Below are 6,000 nucleotides of genomic sequence, written 5' to 3' on the forward strand. Positions count from 1 at the left end.
TCATGATAGCATCTGCAACTTGGTGTCTGAAAGGTGGTAAGATATAAAGCAGGAGAAAATGATTAATGAACAGTAGCCTAAAAGTAGGAATAGAGCAGATGAGAATACGGATCCCAGGGTGGAAAGAAGCTGGGAAGTCTGTTTTAGGTATGTTCCTAGAGGGCCATGGCATTCATATTTTTTGCTTGAGTTTGATAGTTAACATGGAGGTAGACAAAAATGATGTCTAGGAAGACGGTGTCATAGTAGATAATATAACTAGAAAGCTGGATGAGGGCAGAGAGTAGCTCGAAAATCTATAAAAGTAACTGTTTACCCCATTAACCTGACCCAGGGCCCATGTCTATTCATATTTAGCACAGGAGCCTGTATAACCTCTGAGTCCCTGTCGGTCTGAGCTCACAGTTTATGGTCACAGCTGGCAACATTCGAAGTTGCACTCCTTTCAGGACCAGTTCAGACGGCCTTTTCTCAAACCTTCTGATCCCCGTGTGAATTTAAAGAGGTGGGTTTTGCACAGCCATAATGTGACCAGAACTTTTTATTTTTAATAATGACATACAAAGCAACTGCAATTTTTAGAAAATGAGGTGGAACCTGAGAAAGTGTCATTCTGCAGAAATAAACAGCATGCTTCAAGAGTTTTGGAAACACACACACACACACACACACAGCAGTATTGCTTAGTTATGTGTGATTTATCTTTGCAGCAAAGGTAGCGAGAGAAGACTGGTGTGGGGAAAAAGAGGAGCACCTTGGTGGGGGGGGAGGAAATATGTGGCTTTCAGGGAGCTAAGCACACATTTAATTTTGTGTTTGAAACTTCTCAGCAGATCTATAAAGGGAATCACTGAAAGTGAAGATAACAGCGACTTACCCAAAGCGTCAGGCTGTTTTCCGCAAGACGGGGCGAGAAGTGAGAAAGCAAAATCTTTTGCTTCAGTTACACAAACTCCCTTGCCTTTGCAGAGAGGCTTGATTTCAGCCAGACGCTAATGCAGGAGCTGGGGGGGGGGGGGGGGGGCTCAGCGCTTGTCAAACACTGACATCTAGTGGTCAGTTCTGGAATGGAGTTTTATTTCAGAGGGTTCTGTTTGCAGACCAGAGCAGATCAATTCCCACTGTGCTTTTTATTGTGGGGGGACTATTGTTGTTGTTGTTGTTGTTATTCTCTTCAGAAACTATTAAAATACATTTTAATTGTCATCTCTGTAAGGCAGAGAGATATGTATAGTTTTAAACAACTGGTAAGTATAGGTTACTCACATTGTAGGGCTTGGCAGATGCAAGGGAAAAGCACAGGCTCTGTAATCCAGATCTGCTGAGTATAATAAGAACATCTTTGATCCATAGAATGCTAAACAGTTCTTATCACATGGCCACTTATCTCACTCAATATTCAACAACCCGGCGAGATGAGAAAATTGGAATTGTCCTGTTGTATGGGTAAGAATACAAAGCCTGCACAATCTCAAACATCCAAGGTCACAGAGCAAGTCAGAGGTGATACTAGTCACCAAAACAAGACTTTCCAATTTCTAGACCCAGACTCCTTAAGGCATTTTCTTTGCCCTTTGTGCAAAGAAATTGCTCTCAGCTGGTGAGCATAGCAGATGAAGGCAAGTGGACACACACACACACACACACTTTTGCTTTGTGCTTTAAAAGCTCTGACATTAATGAATGAGCCTGGGGAGAAAGCCATAGTGGATGCTAACCATGCTTGATGTTAGGCCATCAAGAGAGACTTGGCTTAAGCTGGTGGGCACATTGAGCATTATTAACATCCCCCTCCAGCTTTTCAGAATCAAAGGCAGTATCTTTGCAGACACACAAGGTCTGTCATCAAAAGAGACTGACAGTGACTTACCTCATGCTCAGACTGATCTCCCTACCCTCACCCAGAGTACAGTGCCCTGAATCCTGATGGTGCTGACATCATCAGGACTGGAGACACGTGGGAGAATGTCTGGACCAGGGATGCATGCCTAGGGGCAATGTGAATGGAACAGTAATTTAAGCCCAAGGTCTCCATCTGCAACAGAGATGATTGGGTGGGATGATTGATGAGCAATGAAGCAGGGCTGCAGGTCTCTCTCTCTCTCCCTCTCTCTCTCTCTCTCTCTCTCTCTCTCCTATCTATCTCTTTCTCTCTCTCTCCCTTTCTATCTCTCCTTTCCCTCTCAATTTCTGCTTCTATCAACAGAAGAAAAAAATGACCACTTGGAACAGCAAATTTGTCATGTAGGCACTGAGCCCCAGAGATAACCCTAATGGTAAAACACACATACACACAACCCTAATGCTGTGAGAAACCTTTTCAGGAGAGTTAAGACAGTCAAATCATGGCCCCTTATATTTATTGAATACCTCCTAAGAGTGTTAATGTATTTTATATCTATTTATTCAAGAACCCTATCAGACAGGTGCTGACATTATCTCCATTGGACAGATAGTCAGATGGGGCACAACTGTGTGAAGAAACTTCACCAAGCCTCCTTGAGCAGCATGTAGCAGATCTTAACTGGTTCCCAAACCCAAGAAATCTGCTGCCACTAGCCCTCACCCATAGCACTCCTTTGAAAAGTCTTCACTTGTACCAATTAGGTTCCCTTTCCCCAAAATCCCAATGCATATTCAACCACTGGAAAGTCCTACAGCATAGATACATACTCACATTGTATAAGCCATTGTCCCTTAAATTTACTTGATCTAGGAACCTCCCCCCCTTTTTTTAGCATTATTTGTACCACCTACTAAGCTTCCCTAGGTTTTCTTTATTTATTTATTTTTACCAGAGTGGGGGGGGATTGAACCTGGGACCTTGGATCCTTAGGCATGAAAGTTGTATTTTGTTTGAGTTTTTTTGTTTGTTTGGGGTATTTTGTTTTGTTTTTTGTTGCAGAACCACTATACTAGCTCCTCAGCCCACTAGTGGTCTTAGAAACACATTCTGGGAAGCTCTAGTTTGATCCAACTGAAGAAGAAAATTCCCTCGCCTGATCTCTAAGCCATTGTGAGAAGGCATATGGACCTAATACAAAAGAAAAGCCAGTGCCGATCATTCTATTTCTCTGCTTATCTACAGCTTAGAGCAGTGCCTGGAAAAAAAATGAGCAGTGTATGCAGTACTGCTGCTTCTGCTGGTATTGATATTATGCTTGACATGTACATAGTGCCTTTACCACTTTGTCTAACCTTGAAGAACAAGAAAGACAATTAGATGACCAGGAGACACAGAAGTTTGTGTGATTTCTCTTGAAGTAGGCAGCTGATATTTTCATCACTGACAACAAAGGCTTCATGCCATCATCTTAGTCCTCACGTAGACAATGCTCTGTCTGAAGGAAGCATAGCCATGCAATGAATGACCAGCAATCACTGAACATATTAATGGTAGCCTGCTGCCCCCACTGTACCCCTGCCTCCCTCAGCCCCACCCCTTGGAAGCTCCAAACTGTCATGTCCAGATCATTTTGGAAGATTTGGCCTGTTGGCTTGACACCAAATGGTCAGATGGAGATCTGGGGTCATATGTGGAACCTTTCTTTCAAGTTGGTACATCCAGAAATTCTGCTTGACAGAATCAAGTATTGAGCTTGTAGGGGGTTAGAAGAAAAGGAAGAAAGTAAAGGAAAGGAGGTAGAATTCTTCCTTGGGGGCTAGGGAGATAGCATAACGGCTCTGAAAATAGCCTGTACTATTTGAGGCACCAAAGTTTCCAGGTTCAAGCCCCAGCACAACCATAAGCCAAAGGAATTCTCTGGTAAAATACAAACCAAAGACAGAATTCTACCTTGGACAATAATTACCTCTCACATTGAGGGACAGAAACAGGAATGACTCCTGACTACATGGAAGATTCTCATCAAGCTGAAATTTGATGTCAGATCATTCATCTGTACTTGCCCAAATCCTTGAAAACTCCAGATCATAAAAAGAATACAGATTTAGATACAACAAAGGACACTCAATGCTTTAATAACTGAGAAAAAGTCTAAGCTCATCAGATAAAGAAGTAACTACAAAAGCTGGGTAAGAACAAGAGAATGGGGTGTGGGGCATTAGCACAGTGTGTTAAGCACACATGGTGCGAAGCACAAGGACCAGCATAAGGATCCCAGTTCAAGTCCCCAGCTCCTCACCTGCAGGGGGCCACTTCACAGTCGGTGAAGCAGGTGTGCAGGTGTTTATCTTTCTCTCCCCCTCTGTCTTCCCCTCCTCTCTCGATTTATCTCTGTCCTATCCAACAACAATGACAGCAATAACAACAACGATAAACAACAAGGGCAACAAAAGGGGAAAAATAGCCTCCAGAAGCAGTGGATTCATAGTGCAGTCATTGAGGCCCAGAGATAACCCTGGAGGCAAAAAAAAAGAGAGAGAGAGACTGGTTCACTTAATGATGGCCTCTTTGGCCACTATCAAGCCACCCCTTCACCCAGGGTCCTAGACAGGGAATCCTTGGATCCCTCTACCCCATAGATAATACAGGCCTAAACCTCTGATAGATTCCCCTCTCTATCATCACTGGTCACACCTAATGCAAGACCTTTTGTAGGCTTCTTAAGGATTGTACCCTCACTACTAAATAACAATGGGAGGAACTGCCCCACTCTCCAAAGGGAGGCTAGGTCATGCTACTCTGCCTTTCAGGGAATACTAGCTCTGAAATGAGCACAGCCTGGAATGTTCCCAGCTATGACTATGGACTGTGAGCTCAGTCTGACAGGGACTCAGAGAGACTCAGAGGTTGTATTAAGACATAGGCTCCAAGGAACATTCCTAAAACAGACTTCCTAGCTTCCTTCTATACTAAGGCCCCTTCTTTCATCTGCTCTTATTCTTATTTTATGGTTCCTGTTTATTAAACATTTTGTCCTGCTTTCCATCTTACTGCATTTCAGCCACCAAGTTCCAGATGCTACTATAATTCCATTCTGACTTCCCTAGACAGACAACCTCACCAATGCTTCCAGGAACCCCACCACTCCAGAGTCCTACTCCATTAGGGAAAGGTAAAAGCAGGCTGGGGGTATGGATTGTCCATGTCCAGCAAAGAAGCAATTACAGAAGTCAGAACTCCCACTTTCTGCACCCCAAAAAGAACTTCATTCCATGCTCTCCAAAGGATAAACAATAGGGAAGTTTCCAATGGAGGGGACGGGTCATAGAAATCTGGTGGCGAGGAACTGTATGGAATTACACCCCTACTATAATTATACCCCTTTACAATCTTGTAAATCAATATTAAATCACCAATAAAAGATAAAAACTTAAAAACAAAAAATAAACTCCTGGGGGTAGGGAGATAGCATAGTGACTATGCAAAAGATTTTCATGCCTAAAGCTCTGAAGTTCTAGGTTCAATCCCCAGTGCCACCATAAGCAAGAGCTGAACAGTGTTCTGTTTTTTATTTTATTTTATTTTATTTTATTTTATTTTATTTTAATACATAAACAGAAATAAACTTCTGGGCCAGCAAGATGGCTTACCAGGATAAGTACCTGCTTTGTCATGTGCATGACCCATGTTCCAGCCTGGCCCCCACAGCAATGGAGGAAGCTTTGGTGCTCTGGGTTTATTTAGCACTCTTTCTCTTATCTGAAAAAGTTCATCCAGACTGGTGAAACTCTGGTGACAATAAACAAACTCCTATGTCTCTCTCTCTCTCTGTCTCTCTCTCTCTGTCTCTCTCTCTCTTCCTCTCTCTCACATGAAACTCCTTTCTCTCTGTCACATCCGAAATAAAATTTTAAGAAATGAAAATAAACTAGAAAAAGTTTGGAGGGAATCGAGGCACCACCAACCCTCCAGAGTTCCCTCTAATAAACTAAGCTGGGTAGCCCAAAGTTGGGGCCTGTAGCTATCTCCCCCACCCTGCCTGCCTTTTTCCAGAAGACAAAGCTTAGGGCCATTTTAACCCTCCCTTTGTTTTCCCAAAATCCTCTGCACTAATGGGTCTTCAATGGGTGTCTGGGATTCTCCTGGGCAAGCTT

This window comes from Erinaceus europaeus, chromosome X (assembly GCF_950295315.1).
Source record: "Erinaceus europaeus chromosome X, mEriEur2.1, whole genome shotgun sequence".
Taxonomy (NCBI): domain Eukaryota; kingdom Metazoa; phylum Chordata; class Mammalia; order Eulipotyphla; family Erinaceidae; genus Erinaceus; species Erinaceus europaeus.